This window comes from Ahaetulla prasina, chromosome 8, assembly GCF_028640845.1.
Source record: "Ahaetulla prasina isolate Xishuangbanna chromosome 8, ASM2864084v1, whole genome shotgun sequence".
Classification (NCBI taxonomy): domain Eukaryota; kingdom Metazoa; phylum Chordata; class Lepidosauria; order Squamata; family Colubridae; genus Ahaetulla; species Ahaetulla prasina.
Window position 1 is genome coordinate 31,410,965 of NC_080546.1, and position 20,813 is coordinate 31,431,777.

Consider the following 20,813-nt stretch of genomic DNA (forward strand, 5'->3'; position numbering starts at 1 on the left):
TGAAGATGCTACTTATTACCATATATGGTGGACTTGTAAAAAAGTTAAAGCATTTTGGATTAAAGTATGGTGGATCATGCAGAATATTTTGAAAAAGAAGAATAAGTTTACTCCAGTTCTTTCTACTAGGAATAATTATGGACTATAGCTATAGAGACTAAATTGATTTTGAACTTAATAACAGTCGCAAGACTTTTGATTGCTCAGTATTGGAAGAAAGAAGAATTACCTACAATCGAAGAATGGACACTCAAAGTATCAAATCTGGCAGAGATGACAAAAATCTCCGCTTACTTGAAAGACTATACACTAGAAAAATATATTCTAGAATGGAAAATGTGGATTGATTATATTTAAAATAAGTATCAGATAAAAAAAATATTGAATAGCATATGAGTAAATTTAGGAAATATTTTGTATTAGATATATTTTTGAAGGAGAGGGGAATTGAGAGTGTGACTAAGTGTGGTGTGACTAGAGATTATAATTTAGGAATTATTTTGGATTATGATTGTTAGTTTTGATACCCTGCATTTTGTTCTGGGAAGTCGGGATGGGGGTGGGGGTAAGGGGAGGGAATTGGGGGTTTGGTAGAGATGGAGTGATGGTTAATGTACAGGGATTATTGAAGAAATATAATTAATGTAGGATCGGGTCTGCATAGTTACCATTTTAGAACGGTGAGGAGGGAGAAAAGAGAGAGTAGGAGGTAGGAAAGAGGAGAAGAGGAAGGAAGAGGGATAGTAGAGGGAGAAGGAAGGTGTAGGGTGGAGGGAGGAGCGGATGTAGATAAGAGAAGGAGAGGAAGGTTTGGAAAGTAAAAGAAGGTAGAAGAGGGAAGAGTGTTAAAAAGGGGGGTGGTGACTGGGCAAGCCCGATTAATTGTATATAATTGTACATTGGATGAATTATTTGATATGATTGTAAAAATAAAACTTTTTATGGAAAAAAAAAAAAAGATTTTGGTTACCACCTTTAAAGCGCTCCATGGCTTAGAACCCGGATACTTACGAGACTGCCTGCTGTTACCCTTTGCCTCCCACCGACCCGTACGCTCTCACAGAGAGGGTCTCCTCAGGGTGCCGTCCGCCAAACAGTGTCGGCTGGTGGCCCCCAGGAGTAGGGCCTTCTCTGTGGGGGCAGCGACGCTCTGGAACGAACTTCCCCCTGGCCTACGTCAAGTGCCTGATCTTCGGACCTTCCATCGTGAGCTCAAAACATACTTATTCATTCAAGCGGGACTGGCATAATAGTGTTGAATTTTAATTTGGGGTTTTGTTAATATTTTAAAATTTAAAATTTAAATTTTTAATTATCAGCCTTTTATAATCTGCTATGTTTTAACTGTTGTTTTTAATTGTATATATCTTGTGTTTTATTTTTGGCTGTACACCGCCCTGAGTCCTTCGGGAGAAGGGCGGTATAAAAATTTAATTAATAAATAAATAAATAAATAATTCTTGATCAGGTATTCTTTGGGTCTTCCATTTGTTTTCTATTATCTTTTCTAGCTTGCTTGCATCTGATCTTAGCTTGCTGATCTTGTTTTTATCTTGATCTTCTGTTTTGGTGATGCACTGTTTGGTTTTTGTCTATCTGTTGTTGATTTTGCATTCAGTTATGACGGTACCTGTGCTGTACATTAGCTGGTTTATTTCTTGCCGCAAGCTGATGCTTATATTTGATATAATAGTACTGGGATCTTTAAATGCTTTTGCTAGTTTTTCCTTTGTTAACAAGCTTCAGTGCAGACAACTTTATTCTATTGCCTTGTACTGTTCTAGATGCTCAGATGTTGTAATTCCTCTTGTTTTTTAGTCAGAGACCAGTGATAGGATTCAAATAATTTAACAACCGGTTCTCTGCCCTAATGATTTCTTCCAACAACCAGTTCACCAAACTGCTCAGAAAGTTAACAACCGGTTCTCCCGAAGTGGTGCGAACTGGCTGAATCCCACCGCTGTCAGAGACCTTGTTCTTTCTGAGGAGAAGGAAGAGGAGAGGATGTCTGGTTTGGGAATGAAAACAATTCAATAGCTGTGCTGGCTTCATCTTCTACCAAATTTCTCTGGTTTGCTTTTACAGTCTGATCTACTTCTAGCAAAGCTTCCATTTTTTTTTTGCCCTGGAAAGATCTTTGTAATTCTTCGAATTCTACTTTTGTGAATACTTTATTTCATATTATAAATCAACACTGATTTGCTAGCTTTGCTCTATTGTTTTTGATTCTGGATATTGTTCTTTCCAGAAATATGCATCTTTTCAGACATCCTTTTCTTGTTGGACTGGATTTGTAATAGCAGATCATCATTTTCAGTCTTCATATATTTGTGACAAGTAAACAACGTTTCTTCCAGTAATCCTGCAGCTGCTGGTCCTGGTTTTTATCTGAGCAAGCTCCATTTGCACGAGCAGTGGGCACTTGAATAGGAAGCTCCATTTGTGTAAGTGGCAGGGTCTGGCACTTGCATGCCAAGGTCCATTTGTGTAAGCAGTGGATGCACGTACACATTGCTTGTGTAAATGGAGCTGCTTGTGCTCCCCTCTCCCCACCGGTCTGCAAAGCTGGAAAGGTTGGAAGAGCCACGGCTTAGTGGAAAGTTTCAAAAATTATTCTTGTGAATTTCCTCTGCAAATTTACTAATAAGAAATGGTCAATTTTGTAAAGTCTGAAAGGAATTATGAAAGTGGTAGGGCATTCTCTGCTGATTGACCCTAAAATAAATTCTTATAGATGAGCACAATGAATAAATCCAGTATTAATATAACCAACATTAGAAGCTTAAATGAGGAATAAAGTTATAAATTGTAGTATCACATTGATAAAAGCTATCATAAGTCGTATTTTGTAAAAATGACAACTGACAAACAAGAGTCATAATCAAAAATATATTACTTGAAAATCGGCATCCACCGAGTTTGAGGGTGCAGGAAGACATGGAGGAAAACAAATGATAACCAAAGAATGTAATAAATACTTACCTTGATGTCCAGACTGACAATAGACTTGATTTTAGTCACAACAGAATGTATGTATTGTTACATAGATGCATATTAAATTTAATATGTGTCTCCCATCTAATATAATTAGGATGTCATAACAACTTTTTTTAAAAGAAAAAAAAAGAAGGAACATAGGAATAATTGTAAACCGTCAGGCACAAGGAACTAAAATGATGTGATAGGCTGATCAATTACTTTTTTTATCGCAGCATGCCTATCTACAAGAATCTCACTAGACCAAACTCATGTCATCATGGTGGCGTCACGTGACATATCGGGGCTTTTTTCCCCTTCGCTAAAATGGGCGTGGGCGTGGCCAGCACGTGATGTATCAGTTTGACAGCCCTGCACTAGACTGACTGCCTTCTCTTGGGAACAGGCAGTTAAGCTTCAGGGCTTCTGGGGGAGATAAAATCTGTGCCACTTTCTGTTGTGCAAGGACTCTTCCTATGCAAGTGACCCCTGTTCATATCTCTTCCCTCTCTAGCTAGAGACTCCACCCCATAAGCAGATACCAAAAAAAAGTACTAATTGTTTCATTTTTAAAAAGGTTGTAATTCTTTTTTCTATTTGTTTTTCAAGGATTAAATTCCACTGAACTCCAAACTCTGCTCTGAAGAGCATTCTGAGGATGAATATGTGTGAATATATTCAAGCACATCTTTTAAAAACGATTTCACTTTTGATTTTTAACCATCCAGAGATGGCAAGCATCATGCGCTCATGCTCAGTCTGCATTAACATGACTTTTACATTTGTAGGGTAATAAGTCAACAATTTGGTGATTAAAGAAGAGGTCAGAGAGGCAAAGCACTGTGATTCTATTCCCTATTCAGTCACAGACTTCCTCCGTCTTTAATACTTCCCATCTGTAAAATCCTAGCCTTGTGCTCGTGGGTGACGTGAGACTAAATGAATTCATATTTGTACAGAACATATAGATTTGTTTGGATTCCCCAGCGAAGACAAGCAATGAATATTTTTATTTCCATGGCAATAGGCAGTTTTATCAAAAATACAATTTTATGGTAGAATTCTGAGATATCACCAACAGGCTGAAAGGCTTAATCAGAAAAACAATTCTTAAATTAAAAACTTACCTGTGAGGCAGAAACATTTTTTAGAGTGAACGTTTTATTTCTAGTTTTAGCTGGTCATATAAATCCGTAACTTCACGCTGCGTGTGGGTCAGGGGCTTCTTGCAGCCCAAAGCCATGGCATCAGGGGTGGGTTCTACTTACCTTTACTACCAGTTCGCATCGTGCCTATCTGCATATGCAGAAGCTTCTGCTCATGCGCAGAAGAGTTTTGATGATGTTTGGGTCAGTGGCGGAGCCTCCCGCCGGTTTTACTACTATAGAACCGGTCCAAACCAGGGGCAACCCACCACTGTATGTCATGCCAAAACCCCTGAGCCACAGAACCGTCTTTTCCCAGCTTCCCTGTGTTCATGCTTACATGTAGCCTCCCTAAGTAGAGAACTATCTGTAGAAGTGTTCTTCTTTCACACGCCAGTCTTCTTTCATAAATCATACCCTGGGCAGGGTATGAATGAAGGCCTTGTCTGGCATGCAAATGGAGGCTCTAGGCAAGGCACGAAGGAAATTGGCGAAAACGATGGTGATGTGAAAGCCAATACAATAGGATTGTCTACTGTGGCAGTAACAGGAGCAGGCAGGTCCAAGCCAGGCTGGAGGTGGTGGTGGTGGTGGTGTCAGGTGGTACAGTGGTAGATACAAGGAGCTGAAAGATGGTCATATGAGTGGGCCTGAATTTTGTTCATGTGACCACAGGCAGCTGCAACAGCCAGAGCCTCATGGTCTGGTAACAAATCTTTTCATTCAGCATTGCCATAACTTGAATGGACACTGAAGAAGTAGACATTAAGTGAGAGCTATATATTTTGTTTTGTTTTGTTTGTTTGTTTGTTTATTTATTTATTTTGTCAAGCATGTATCTGATGACAGATAAAGTGTAAACATAATTATAAATACATATACAGGATACTAATAAAAGAAAACATTAGGATAGGGGTGGTAGGCAGGCTGGTGCACTTATGCAAGTCCCTTACAGACCTCTTAGGAATGGGGTGAGGTCAATAGGAGACAGTTTAAGCTTAACGTTTTGGGGATTTGGGGAGGAAACCACAGAATCTGGTAGTGGATTCCAGGTGTTGACAACTCTGTTACTGAAGTCATATTTTCTGCAGTCTAATTTGAATCAGTTTACCATGATCCAAATAAAAAGTATAGTCTGTATAACTTTTCTGCAGAGAAAACCTTTGTGAAATGATTTCTACATGCATAGCATGTAGAATCAATCCATAACAAAATATGCCTGGCTTTTCACATTCTTCATGACATGCTAAATTAGACATCACCATTCAACTAATAGGACACTTACTGCAGCCAAGATTGGGAGAAATGGGGGAGAAAAATATATCTGAAATGCTGCTGCTTTGCTTGTGGTAACAGGGTGTCAGCAACCACGTTCATGTGTTTTCTTTTTAACTATGCCATTTTCTAAAGTCAAATACCAAATCACCATGCCTCATTAACCTGGAATGCATACAAGCTGCATGAACTTGTGTTTTTTTAAAAAAACTAATTATTGCATGAAGAATAGGAAGTTCTGTGTTTTATATGAGTTGTTATATTTAGGCACATTCCTTAGTTTAAGCTCATATATGGACAAATGTTTATAGATTTCTTTTAAAGACAAATATGCTGAAGCAGATGACAATTAAAAGAATACTTGTTTGAGTATAACAGTTTTGCCTGGAATTTGTGTCAGCAGAATGTCTTGAGGGCTGCAGAATTGTTGGTCCTGTCCCTGCACCTTCACTCTGAAATAAGGTCCTCCTTGAAATCCACATGACCTCTACTCTCCTGGTGTTTCAATGGACCTTGAAGACATGGGTCTTTTTTTGGGCCTTTGGCAAGAATAATTGAAGTCCTTCTTGGGTAGTATCAGAGGTGGGTTTCAGTAGGTTCTGACCAGTTCTGGAGAACCGGTAGCGGAAATTTTGAGTAGTTTGGAGAACTGGTAGCAAAAGTTCTGACTGGCCCCACCCCCATCTATTCTCTGCCTCCCAAGTCCCAGCTGATTGGGAGGAAATGGGGATTTTGCAGTAACCTTCCCCTGGATTGGGGAGAGAATGGATATTTTACAGTATCCTTCCTAAGCCACGCCCACCTAGCCATGCCATGCCCACCAAGCCACACCCACAGAACCGGTAGTAAAAAAAATTGAAACCCACCACTAGGTAGTATGCATTATTTTTGGCTCTTGTCAATCTTGCCATCTTATATTCTTATTCTATGTTGTATTGTTTTATTTTCTGTTAAAAATGTTTTTTTACTTGCAAACTGCCCAGAGTTATTGGGAGTTTGGGCAGTATACAAAAGTAACAGCAACAATTGCAACAACTGATATGTGGAGTTCTTGATATTCTCTGAACTTTGTTGTTAACTTGCAAACATTTCATTAGATAACAGCATCACCGCAAATGAATGTGGTATTTGCTGCCTGTTTATATTTATTTACTTATTTATTAAATTTCTTTGCTGCTTATCTTGCCACGAGGTGACTCTGGGCAGCTTGCAACACTGAAAGCAATAAAATCATAATTTATCTATCTATAATAGATAGATAAAAATACAGATTATGACTAAAAGAGAAAGGGAGTAGAATGTATGAGTGGGGAGGTGGGATCTGCTATTGATATATCATCCACCTCCAACATGATACTTCCCCATAGTTAAAAAAAATTTTTTACTAGCAGTTCTGTGGGCATGGCTTAGTGGGCATGGCATGGCTTGGTGGGTGTGACTTGGTGGGCGTGGCAGGGGAAGGATACTATAAAATCTCCATTCCCTCCCCAATCCATTCCCTCCCCAATCCAGGAATCCCCATTTCCTCCCAATCATCTGGGACCTGGGAGGCAGAAAACGGGAATGGGACCAGTCAGAATTTTTACTACTGGTTTTCCAAACTACTCAAAATTTCCACTACCGGTTCTCCAGAACTGGTCAGAACCTGCTGATGTGCTACTTAAAAAGTGTGGGGAACAGGAATACAACAGTCCCTTCCCCAAGTGTGTGATGCACCAATTAGTATATTACTGCCTGATAGGATCCTTCCATTATTTGCTCACATGGATTCTTTTAGAATTGATCTTTCCAGTTGCAATCTGCAAGTCACCATAGGCACCCTGATTATAGTATGTACTCTCAAAATCATATTGCCTTTCCAACTATTTTACTGTAGTTTTCTCCTACAGTTTTATTCTGATACAACCTTCTGGTGTTAGAATTTTGCTTAATGAATAGGCTTGCTTTTATGGTTTTTGCCAACAGCTGTCATTCTTCATTGTTTAATTATTCCCTTTTGTGGTATATCTTGTCATTTTCAAAATATACATCATCTTATCATTGATCAATCAAGTTGTCATGCTCTCCATATTTCTGTATTTTAATACCAGATGCCATGCTTTAGGTGCTAAATGAGGTTTGCCAATGTATCATCTTTAACTTTGTTCATGCAAATAACAGCATCAAGTACATCCAGGCAGAATTGGGAGCCTGGTATCTTGTCCCTATGATTAAAATGAGAAGAAAAGTTTGAGACTGGGTGGAGAATGAAGGGCAAACCATGAAAATAGCTGAAGGTTTTGTCAAAACAGCAAGGACAAATTTTCTGAAAGCATATTTCTGTAGGCATGTGGCTGCTTGAATATTATATTACTGAAGTTTTATACTAGAGTTTACACTTCCTCCAAGCATTCCTCTTAAGAAATAGAATAGCTATTCAGAAGGAAGTTCAACTTTAAGAGGAGAGAACCAATTAGTGGATACTGTGGCAACACCTCATATTTTAATAGTATACTTTCTATTGAAACTCCTCATTAGGGAATGGAATTAGCTCTCAAAACTTTCTGATTCGTGCCATAGTAAACCTCTCAAAATATTTTGCCCTTAAAAGCAGATGTTCTGTTAAATCATGCTACAGCTGTGTTTCAAAAATTTGGTAAGAAACTGAAATACTACTTGTATATCTCAATTTTGCACTATGGGATGGATTAATTTTTTAAAACTTTTTTTAAAACACCTTCCTGTCTTTTCTGCTTCAAGCAAGCAAATAGCTAGGCTTTAATATGACATATGAAATAGACTGCATGAAATATAAGAGGCAGGTAATTAAAAAAAGGCTAGTTGCAAAATAGATTAGGAGGAAAGATATAAACTTATAACTGGTTTTGCCACTATAAATATTATATTTGAATGGTTGGATATATTTTAATTTGGAAGCATAGTACAACTACTCTATATCCTGATTTTGATATGCTGGAAGATTGATTAGATATGCATAAATGTTAAAAGTCTGCCTGCCTGCCTGCCTATCATTCTACCTACCTACCTACCTACCTACCTACCTACCTACCTATCTATCTATCCATCCATCCATCTATCCATCCATCCAACTATCATTTATGTATCCTCTAACTCTATTGATCTATTTATTTTTTATTTTATTTATTTTGTCACAACAATATATGTAGGTATCATACAAAAAGATTATATAGTATATAAACACATATATGAGTAAACATAAGGAGGTATAAGCATATATATATATACAAGAAGAAGAAAAGAAAAACAATAGGACAGGAACGGTAGGCACGTTTGTGCGCTTATGCACACCCCTTATGGTCCTCTTAGGAATGGGGTGAGGTCAATAGTAGAAAGTTTTTGGTTAAAGCTTTTAGGATTATGGGAAGAGACCACAGAGTCAGGTAAAGTATTCCAAGCACTGATGATTCTGTTACAGAAGTCATATTTTCTGCAATCTAGATTAAAGCGGTTGACATTAAGATTAAATCTATTGGTTGCTCTAGTATTATTGCAATTAAAGCTGAATCTAAAATCTAAAAACTAAATCTCTTGCATTTTTAAAATTTACAATAACTAGAGATATCAGCACCTCTTAGTAATAATCATATACTATTGACTGCTAAACATAAAAAATGACTGCTCTCCTGCCCTCTTTAAATATCAGTCCTGCTAATCCTCAAGAAATAATCACAATATAAGCTTTCCATTTTATGCAAATATAAGTTAATGTGTTCGTTTTAATCTTACTTTTTAAAAACATGATCTTCAAATAGTTTCCTATGCCTGCTCAGGGGCATTTATCCTTTGCCAGAATGGAGTATCTTAGAACTTGGTTACAGCACCATCATAAAAATGAATTTCTGCCACAGTCTTCAACAAAGCAAACAGTAATACAAACTTTCTGATGATAGAAGCAATTTAAATAAATGTGATGTTGAATGATGGGAAAGAATTTCTCCCTGTCCATTGATATAATGGTTCATTGTCTACAGGAAATGAGAAGTATCTTTGAAAATATTTCAAATATTTTCTGAAAGGCGTAAATTTAGCCCAAATATTTCTCATCCATGTACAGCCATTGTTTTCTATAGTATATGATTACCGGCAATTCTTGATTTCTTAAATTTCTAACTGGGAATGTTAAATATTTCAGTCTGTGCCAACAGTCCCAACCAATCAGTTCAAACCCCCACTAGCAGTTTAAAGGAAGAATCAGCTGCAATCACACATTGCTCCTAGAAGCACGAAGCTGTAAACACCAGCCTGAAGATGACAAATGAGACTTCGTCGAAACATCACCAAGACACTTCCAATTTTATGCGGGAGAAAACCCGAATAACCAAAGACACACACACACACACACACACACACACACACACACACACACACACACATATACAGTGACAGCATTGATTAAAACCCTACCTCATTAAAAGAATTTCTCATTAAAAACACAGAACTCCTAATAGCAAAGCTTAGATTGAAGGCAATACGAATAACATTTTCTAGCCACTCTCATGATGTGCATTTGACAGTATAAAGCAAATGAAAGGGAAGAAATACGATTATGTATTGCCTAAGGATTTCTTAAAACAGAAATCCATAGAGAATAAAGAGCTACCTTGAATTACTGACAAATGCATATCCATAAATTCACTTCTAGATGTATATATTCTGCAAAAAGATCCCCTTTGTTCAGCATGAAAAACCATGTCCCCAAAGCAGAAAAACAGCTACATTTCAGGAGCTTTTGTTGTAGCAGGAAATGGAGGATTTCTTTCATATTTTATTTTATTTTATTTTCTAAACCATTTGGATGTCCCTCCCTCACCACTTCATATATCACACAGCAAAATTAATGGTTTCTCCGGAGAGCTTTAAAAATCCTTTGTGGGTATACCATAGCAATTAATTCTCCATTGCCACCATTTAAAATAGATTAACCAATTACTAACTTACTAACTAATATCAATTAGTAAATCTAAAGTAGCTGTTTTATTAACCATTTAGTAACTTGTCTCTTTTAGAGATTAACATTGCAAATTGCTGCTCCAGATATTCCAGGCTCAGGTTGAAGTGAGGCACCTATGAACGTATGTGCCAAATTTTCAGCTTCCTGGTAACACTATTGTCCTGTTTCAAGGAAATGATTGTATCTCCACCCTACTGTCTGATTCCTTAGTCAACTCTTAACTAGATTCCATTGTCTCCAGTTCTGATAAATTTAAGGGAAGTGATAGAATTTGGTATTTATGTGTTGTGACTCCGGCCCCCGCACCTGTCCTCATGGAGGAGGTTGACTCTGAGAGTGATGGGGAGGAGCCGACAAGGTCTCTCTCTTCCGGACCCTCCTCCCTGGCACCGCCCAAGGTTCCAGCTGCTGAGGATCAATCTTGGATTGACCCGAGGCAGCAATGAAAAAATAAGCGTGCGCAGCAAAGGAAGAGGTTTGGCAGGCTCAGAGATTGCTGAGTCACTGAGCCACACCCCACAGGGGATAAAAGCGGGTGGAGTTGCCATCTGGCCCTTGTGACGGACAAAAAGCTACCAACTGCAGATTGGTCATTTGGGAGTTAAAAGGCCTGGACTGTGCAAAGGATTTTTTCTGTGAGCTCTTGGCAACGGATGTTGGACACGTGGGCTTCTGTCTCCATAAGAGATAAAGAACTCGGAACTTGGCAGGCCTTTGCACTGTCGCTGCCAAGTCTGTCATCCACTACAGAAAGTCAGGTTTGTTGTAAATATTAAGGACTGTGGGACTGTGCGTCTTCTCTGTGAGGTGGAGAGGGGGACAGAACATTGTGCTTCCAGGTTTCAAGTGAAGCGAATATAACTATTCATCTATAAATATATATGAAGAATATATGATAAACCAGGTATTAAAACACCAACAAAAATCAAATCCTACATAAAACGATCACCATCTGCTATTTCAGTTAAAACATATACTTTCCACATTTTGTGAATTAGACAATATACAACTCAATCCATTCAATGTTGTACAGCAAAGAACAAGCGCAAATCCGTAACAACAAAGGTAGGGACACATGAAGTTATTCTTATTCTAGCTTAACTGATATCCAGTCAGTTTAATAAATGCTATCTTTGTTTTGAAATTTAAAAGAGGAAATTTAAAAAAATGATTTCAAGTGGTTAGGAAAAACATGGCAAATATATCTTTTCTTATAATGTTTACACTCTAGAGCTAACCTTTTTGTCATTGTGTGCCAAAAGCATGTGTGTACACGTGTGACAGTGCTCACACATGTGCACCCATAATGCAATGCATGCAACTTCCTGAATGCGCACCTTGCACATGCATGGGAGACCTCCCACCTGCCCGCCCGCAGGTGTGCACAACCGCCCATTCTCCCTGCCCCCATGCATGTGTGTGTGATTCCCACTGCATGCACCTCGCCCCTGCACATGCACATGCGACCTTCACACATGAGTGCATAACCCCCCACCTCCCACCTATGTGCGCATATCTTCCACATGCGCCCTGCGCATGCACGGCAGAGACTCAAAAACCAGATGGCCAGTGGGAGGCACGTGCAACGTGAGCTGTTGCCCCAGGTCAGCTCCATGCACATGCGCGTTGGAGCTGACCTGGGGCAACCACTCACGTGCCCATAGAGAGGGCTCTGCAGGTTACCTGTGACATATGTGCCATAGGTTTGCCATCACAGCTCTAGAGTCAAGTGGACCAGAATAAATACACTTCATTTATCTGTCTGCTTTTGGGAGCAGGCTTTGTCAACCAACATTTTAAATTGTTATTGTGTGCTACTCTCTCCTACACATGTGACCTGCCTTCACTATCAAACCTTTGAGATGCCACGCTCCCAGTATATGTGAATTGCTTAAGAAAACAGCTTGTAAGAAAAGCAACCTGAATTGACCATGAGAACAAGTGGGAGAAGAATCAACCAGGAACCAGTGGCTCACTAAGTCAATTTGTTTATAGTCAATTGTGCTATCATTGAATCCAGAAAGTAAAATCAGATATTTGGGATAAAAATCTTGTTCCATTGTAAGAGACTCAGGATATTTTGTAGTTTGAAACAGAAGATGAAAGACGCCAAGCTATTTCTCACATTTCAAAAATAAGTTCATCAATCCAATGTTTCTCATAAATCACCATATGAACTGGACTTTGTTTCTATTAACATTCATCTTATCCTGGATCCACTGTAAATGAAATGTCTGAGATTACTCCCTATAAGCATACATGGCAGAATTTTTAAAAATCCTTAGTGGTGATTAATCTGTTAGATTAATCTAATTTGCAGGTAATATCTGCAAGTTTTATGTAAGTAATCCTGTACCAAATAGCAATAGCAATGGCACCAGTGGTGGGTTTCAAATTTATACTACCGATTCTCTGGGCATGGCTTGGTGGGGGTGGTGTGGCTTGGTGGGTATGGCTTGGTGGGTATGGCAGGGGAAGGATACTGTAAAATCTTTATTCCCTCCCCACTCCAGGAGAAGGTTACTACAAAATCCCCATTTCCTCCCAATCAGCTGGGACTTGGGAGGCAGAGAATAAATGGGGGCGGGGCCAGTCAGTTCTCCAAACTACTCAGAATTTCCACTACCGGTTCTCCAGAATTGGTCAGAACCTGCTGAAACCCACCTCTGCTTTACAACCTCCTCTATCGTTATGATTTATATTGATATTGATTGTTTCCTGATTGCTTATTTGTACCCTATGACTATCATTAAGTGCTGTAAGTGTTGTACCTTGACGAAGGTATCTTTTCTTTTATGTACACTGAGAGCATCTGTACCAAGACAAATTCCTTGTGTGTCCAATCACACTTGCCCAATAAACAATTCTATTCTATTCTATTTATTCTATTCTATTCTATTCTATTCTATTCTATTCTATTCTATTCTATTCTATTCTATTCTATTCTATTCTATGTGGTTTACAGAGTCAGCATATTGTCTTCAACAACCTGGGTCCTCATTTTACCAACCTCGGAATGATGGAAGGCTGAGTCAACCTTGAACTGGTCAGAATCAAACTCCTGGCAGTGGGCAGAGTCACCCTGCAATACTGCTTTCTAACCACCATGCCACCATGGCTCTTGTTAAATGTTAAGATAATTGTTAAATTACAAAATCTATCATTTTATTCAGGAGAAAAAATGATCAGATGCTGGATGATGTTACTTCACTTCTATCTTGTACATGCATTTCTGTTCTCTTCTTTACTCCTGCTGATCTTCACAAGCAACGTTTATTTGGCTGGGCTTCATTCTACTCCAGACTGTGTTTGCGCCAGCTGGAAGTGTATTCAGAAAGCAAAAATGTGAGACAAGAATCAGCATCTGAACAGCTGTCTAAATACTATGTACTATTTTTTTCCCCTTTGCACAGTTACAGAAGAGCATTTGGATACTCTGAGTACAGTATCCAATGCAAGGAGTAATCAATCAATTTGTGAGGTATTTTCTTGTACGTAATAGAGACATTTTTGCAATAATTTGGTGATATACTTCATAAGCAAGAATGCAGCATGGCTCAGAATGTGAAATAAGGTAGTTGAATCACAAAACTGTACACAAACATCAGGAAAGCAAAGCAAAGAGTAGTTCCGCTACTTATTTGCATGATACAGCTAAAAATTGAGCATATTCTACTGATTCTGACTACAGATGGTCCTCAATTTATGACCACAATTGAGCTCAAAATTTCTGTTGCTAAGCTAGAGGTTTCTTAAGTGAATTTCCTCCCATTTTACGACCTTTCCAGTCACAGTTTTTAAGTGCAGTTTATCACTGCAGCTGTTAAGTTAGTAAAGTAAACTTAAGTTAAGTTAGTTAAGTGAATCTGGCTTCCCCATTGACTTTCCTTGTCAGAAGTATGAATCAGTTGCCAAGCATCTCAAATTTGATCATGTGACCATAGAGATGCTGCAATGGTCGTAAATGTGAAAAACAGTCACAAACCACTTTTTTCCAGTGCTGTTGTAACTTCAAACAGTCACTAAATGCACTGTTGTAAATCGAGGACTACCTGTATTTTGAAGTATTTAATCCTACACTGCATTTTTATCTTGCCAATAAAATTAGATTATCATTCTCCTTGAAATCCATGCGCTATAGAATGTCTGAAATACTTTATATGCCTTATTTTCTCACTAGATTTTGCTCACAGGAATGTTATTTTCAGCAATTTTTTGGTGAAGTCTGCACTGAAAGGGACTTTTTGGTTTTAAATATCCATTGCCTCTGCTTTAAAGATAAGTAACTGGTGTTTCCATTCTCTCTTAAAACTCAGTGATATGAAACACAATAATAATTTCAAGTACCTTGTATACATTTTCATTTCACTGCATCCTTGTGCTTTTGTTGTTCTTCAGTTAAGTCAATAGCTTGGTAAACAGGACTGGTGGGGAAATCCAAATATTGAAATAACTATTGGGATTACATTCAACTAAATAGCTTAATGGATGCATAGCTTGATGTGGTATTTTAAAAACTGAACCCAACTTTCTGAGGGACACCATTCGTATATGAGGCCAAAATCAGTAATTTCCCTCTAAATATAGTCATGGCCATTTTCTTTTCATAGTTGGAAAGCTTTTGTCATTTTTAAATTCAGATTTAATTTATAGTTTATCTTATAACTTATAGTTATGTATTTTTTTGTGCTTTTGAGTCAGTGCTGACTCTCAGCAACTGCTGGGACAGGTCCCTGCAGTTTTCTTGGCAAAGTTTTTGGAAGTGGTTTGCTATTATCTGCTTCCTATGGCTAAGACAGGCTGACTGGCCCAAGGTCATCCAGTTAGCTTCATCCTTAAGGTAAGGCAAGAACTCACAGTCTGATGGTGCCATAACTACTACACTAAATTAGCTCCGGACCACCCCAACGAAGCTATCGAAGTGCTGTCCCGGTGTCTGGAGGCCGTACGGGTCTGGATGGGGAGAAACAGGCTCAAGCTCAATCCCGCCAAGACAGAGTGGCTGTGGATGCCGGCATCCCGGTACAGTCAGCTGAGTCCGCGGCTGACCATCGGTGGCGAGTCATTGGCCCGATGGAGAGGGTGCGCAACTTAGGCGCCCTCCTGATGAACGGCTGTCTCTAGAAGATCATTTGACGGCCGCTCCAGGAGAGCTTTTACCAGGTTCGCCTGGTACGCCAGTTGCGCCTTTCTGGACCGGGATGCCCTATGCACGGTCACCACGCACTCGTGACGCTCGCCTGGATTACTGCAATGCTCTCTACATGGGGCTCCCTTGAAGGGCATCCGGAGGCTACAGTTAGTCAGAATGCGGCTGCGCGGGTGATAGATGGAGCCCTCGTGGCTCCCGTGATAACACCCATCCTGCGCAGACTGCACTGGCTACCTGTGGCCTTCCGGGTGCGCTTCAAGGTTTTGGTGACCACCTTTAAAGCGCTCCATGGCATTGGGCCGGGTTATTTACGGGACCGCCTACTGCTACCGAATACCTCTCACCGACCCGTGCGCTCTCATAGAGAGGGTCTCCTCAGGGTGCCGTCAGCGAGGCAATGTCGTCTGGCGACGCCCAGGGGAAGGGCCTTCTCTGTGGGGGCTCCCACCCTCTGGAACGAACTACCCCCCGGACTTCGTCAGCTTCCGGACCTTCGGACCTTCCGCCGCGGGCTTAAAACATACTTATTTAATTATGCAGGACTGAGCTAGATTTTAAATTTAAGGGTTTTAATTGGGTTTTATTCTAATATTTTAATTAACGGGCTTATAGAATAAGTTTTTTAATTGTTTTATATTGTATTTATGTGTTTTGTGTTTTTTAAGTGCCTGTAAACCGCCCTGAGTCCTTCGGGAGATAGGGCGGTATATAAATACGATTAAATAAATAAATAAATAAATAAATAAAATTCTAATTAGACAAATTAGCCAATGCTATATACAAAACTTTCATTTCAAATATAAGTTTTTATGAAATTTTGTACCCTTAAAAATATGAGTAAAAATAGCCTATTCTGGAATATTTTTCTACTAAAAGTGATAGTAAGGTAAACATGATTTTTTTTGAAAATTCTACTTCCACATGTACTTTAAGATCATGCCAGAAGTTGACTTCTGGTTGACCTTAAGGCGAGAATGGCTGGAAAATAGTGGAGTTCCTTCAGGCTCCGTGAAATGCAGCCATCAACTGCTTGCTGGGAGTCCCAAGGGGTTAAGCCTCCTTGGAGGGGAGGTGAAGAAAGGAGAGGCCTTTTGTCGATCACGAGGAAAATGCAATTTCTTTGCTAATCCAAAGAAAGCTCTCCTGAACAGCAACAGGGACGACAGCCATTTTTGGTCAGTCACAAGCTGGGACAACTGAGACACTAAGATCTTGTGCTGGAGCGGTGTGTGGACAGACCAGTGAAACTGGGTGAGAAAATTTCCAGCTGTTACCTTAGAGACTTAACTTAAACTTAAAAGTTCCAAAAATGATCTCCAAACACTGAAAAATGGGTGATTGGATTTATGGAGAAAAATTAAAGACTAAAAACTAAAGAGGAAGATTAAAGATTTGGAAGTAAAAGAAAAACCTAAAGGATGATTTAAAACATAGAAAGCCTGGAAAAGCCAAACAATGTTGTGAAAAGTGACTATCGGGAAAAATTGATTTTCTAAACTTTATCTCTAACTCCCCTGACTGGATGACAATCTGCTGTTTCTGATTTATTTTTTTTAGGGCAAATTTTTTTTATTTTTTTTTCATAATAATTCCCACAATTTGACCAGTGTACAATACAATCACTTATACAACAATCGATCCTATACTCAAATTATGCTCAAAATATTTCTGATTTTTTTATATTCTGTGGAACACTGGAATTGGGAGCAGGGGAGCCATCTACTGGAGGAAGAAGATTATTGCATTGTACAAAATCCAAAAGGAAATGAAGAGAATGCAAATAACATCTGGAAAACTATCTGACCTTGAATTTATCTTAGTAGGCAATTGGAATGCTGGGAAATATTTACTGAGCTTCTTGAAGATTTAGAAGGCAAATTAAATTAAGCATTAAAACACTACTGAAACAATATACTGAAAAGAAGATTTGAAAGTTTGGAAGAAACTTGATGGGCTAAGTTGGATTTCAGTTATTAACATTATGTGATAGATCATCTTACGAAGCAAAAGAAGACATGACCTGAGTTTAACTCATAGAATCATCTGTTACAATGTCCTTCCTGTTGAAGACTACTTCAGCTTCAATCGCAACAATACACGAGCACACAATAGATTTAAGCTTAATGTGAACCGCTCCAATCTTGACTGCAGAAAATATGACTTCAGTAACAGAGTTGTTAATGCACACTACCAGACTCTGTGGTATGTACTCAAAATCCCCAAAGCTTTAACCAAAAACTGTCTACTGTTGACCTCACCCCATTCCTAAGAGGTCTGTAAGGGGCGTGCATAAGAGCACAAGCGTGCCTACCATTCCTGTCCTAATGTTTCCTTTGATAGTATCCAATTTCATATAGTTATTACATACTTATGATTATATATATGCTTATATATCGTATAGTTATTTCATGCTTATGCTTATATATAATGTTGTGACAAATAAATAAATAAATAAATAAATAAATAAAAGACATCACTGGCTAACATGTTCAACAAATCAACTGATGTGTGCCTGCATTATTCACTTCTAGCTTGCTGTAGCAACATCTGCTGGTAGACATGGGTCTTTTTCTCCTTCGTCACTTAGATGAAATATGTCTAATATTTAATGCTGCTATCTAAATATGCAATACTAATTAGCCAGAAGAAGAAAAAAGAAAGCATCAAAGAGGTATAAAAGAGGCAAAATTTACCTCTTTTATGATTTCAGTATCAGAATTAAATCATTAAATATAACATTTTGGAATGTTTGTTGATATGAATGCTGACAGGGAATTCCTAGAATTGATAATATACTATACTAGTATAATATGAACTAGTACTATATTTATGAAGACATATTTCAAATATTTGTTCTAAAATTGTTTACTCTAAACTTTCCTCTTTCAATTTTTTTGTCTTTTTCACAACATCATCTGCTGACAACGTTTTCCCCCAAGAAAGAGAAAGCTATCAAATATCTATTAGAAAAATTCTTTCAGGCCTTAGGCAGCCTTTCTTTTGCTACAGTTAAATTGAGCAGAGTCTCTTGCTCAGTTGAGATGGCATCACTTTTATTAGCCAACTCCTATTATGTTAGTGGTGGTCCCTTTGGAACTGATGATACCCTTAAGTTATGGTCTTTGGGTATCACTGGCTCAGCAGTTGACTGGTGTTTGGTTAGTGGACTTTTCATTTAATAGCTTAAAGTAAAGTATACTGTTCATGTATCTGTGTGATTTTTCTTAATGATATGAACAAATACTGTAAATGTTCTCTGAAGTGAAATATCCTTTTTTATGGCAAGGAGGGAAGCTACTCTCTAGATCGCCTCCCCTCGCAGAAAGGTGTGCAGCAGCAAGCTTGATGAGAGAATAAAATATATAGGAACTAAAAGAAATTACTTGGAAAATATCTGGGAGAGTCATCTCTTGAACTCAATTATAACTCCAGTGTTATAATTCAGGCTACATAAATACGGTTAAAAGATGAAAAATTCTCTCAAAATTGTACATATACATATGCTTATTTAATCATACATAGGACACACAATTATATTACCAGCCCACTGCTACATAGGATTGCTGATATATTTTGGATGGCAAATACTCCTTAACTATTAAATCCATAATAAGATTACTTCAATTATTTAAACACATCAACAATATTAAAAGGGGGTGTTAAATAAGGAACAAAATCTAAGTACTTATATATTCACCATCCATACTTGAAGGTTAACAAGTATGAAATGTATTTGAATATAAGCAGCTCGGGTTGGTAGTTGGGCTGCTGGTCTGAGCTTGGCACAAACAACATCCACACTAATTTGCATCACATAAAAAGGTATTTAAAGGCCAGTGCTCTGACAGACAAGCACATTTCAAAGCGCACTGATGACGTCTCCTCGAATGGTGACGAAACGTTTGCAACCAAATTGCAGACCTCAGACCAACAGCCCAGATAACAAGTATCTATGGAGATTCTCAGTCACCCAGGTCATGGTTATCCCAAAGGTGCTTTTTCAAAAGGCAACTGGACTTTGTTTTTTGCAAACAAAAAACAAAGACCAGTTGCCTTTTGAAAAAGCACCGTTGGGACAAAGATAACAAGCCTCTTCTCTTCGTGTTTTCAGTTCTCTGAATAAAGCAAGCAGGAACACATTTTCTAAATTTTTATTATTAAGCAACCTAGAAGCTCAAAACACTTAGTAAGGCTGGTAGCCTGAAATAGCTGAGCAAATACAAACACAACTCCTAAATACACAACTATTTAAAATTACAGCTGCCAAAACATCTCAGGGAGACATTTACCTGAGCAAGATTTGAATAGCTTGATACAATGGTTAGATTTGGGAGATTCTATTCTACCCCATACAATGAACTACATGTATCTGTGGAGCTGAAGAGGTAGAAGATCTGACTCATATATTATTTGATTGCTGTTTATATAAGGGGGTGAGAGATAAGTACCTTGATCCACATATTAAACGTAGGGCCCAATAGGAGGCCCATATTAAAACAACATACCTCATATGAGACCTGAATCTGAAAATGACATTTAATACAGCACAATTTCTGACTAAAATGGTCCGGCTGAGATCAGCATATGTGGGCTTGATTGGGGTAGATTGCAGGGGTGATACAGAAATATAATTTTATGTTATCTTAGTCTATTTTACATATTTATGTATTAAATTATTGTATCTTACCCTACTCTCATTTTAAATAGTTTGTTTAGAATTTTATTTGTAATATGTGTTTGAACCTGTACGTTGATATGCCCTATAGGCTAATCTGTCTGTCTGTCAAGCATCCACTTAATAAAACCACTTCTAGGAATGTAGTTCCCTCCCCCCACCAATATGGAGCCACCCGAATAGAGTCAGGACAGGCCATGACAGAACTAGGGCAAAGCTCTTTAAGTGGGGAATGGCCAAGAGTCCGCAATGAAACTGTGGTGTACTGGAACAAATTATAACACACATAGTTCAAGAATGTCTCCTCAGAAAATTTTAAGGTACCATCAGAATCACACCAGAAGCAGTGGTCTAGCTTCCTTAGTTATCAAATTATAATAAATTATAGCCATTTGCTTGAATCTGTAATGGTGCTAGCATTTCTGGTGATTAATCTGTTGCATTGTAGGTAATATGTAATGGGACATGGTAGCTCAGTGGCTAAGATGCTGAACTTGTCGATCGAAAGGTTGGCAGTTCAGCGGTTCGAATCCCTAGTGCCGCATAACGGGATGAGCTCCTGCTACTTGTCCCAGCTTCTGCCAACCTAGCAGTTCGAAAGCACGTAAAAAATGCAAG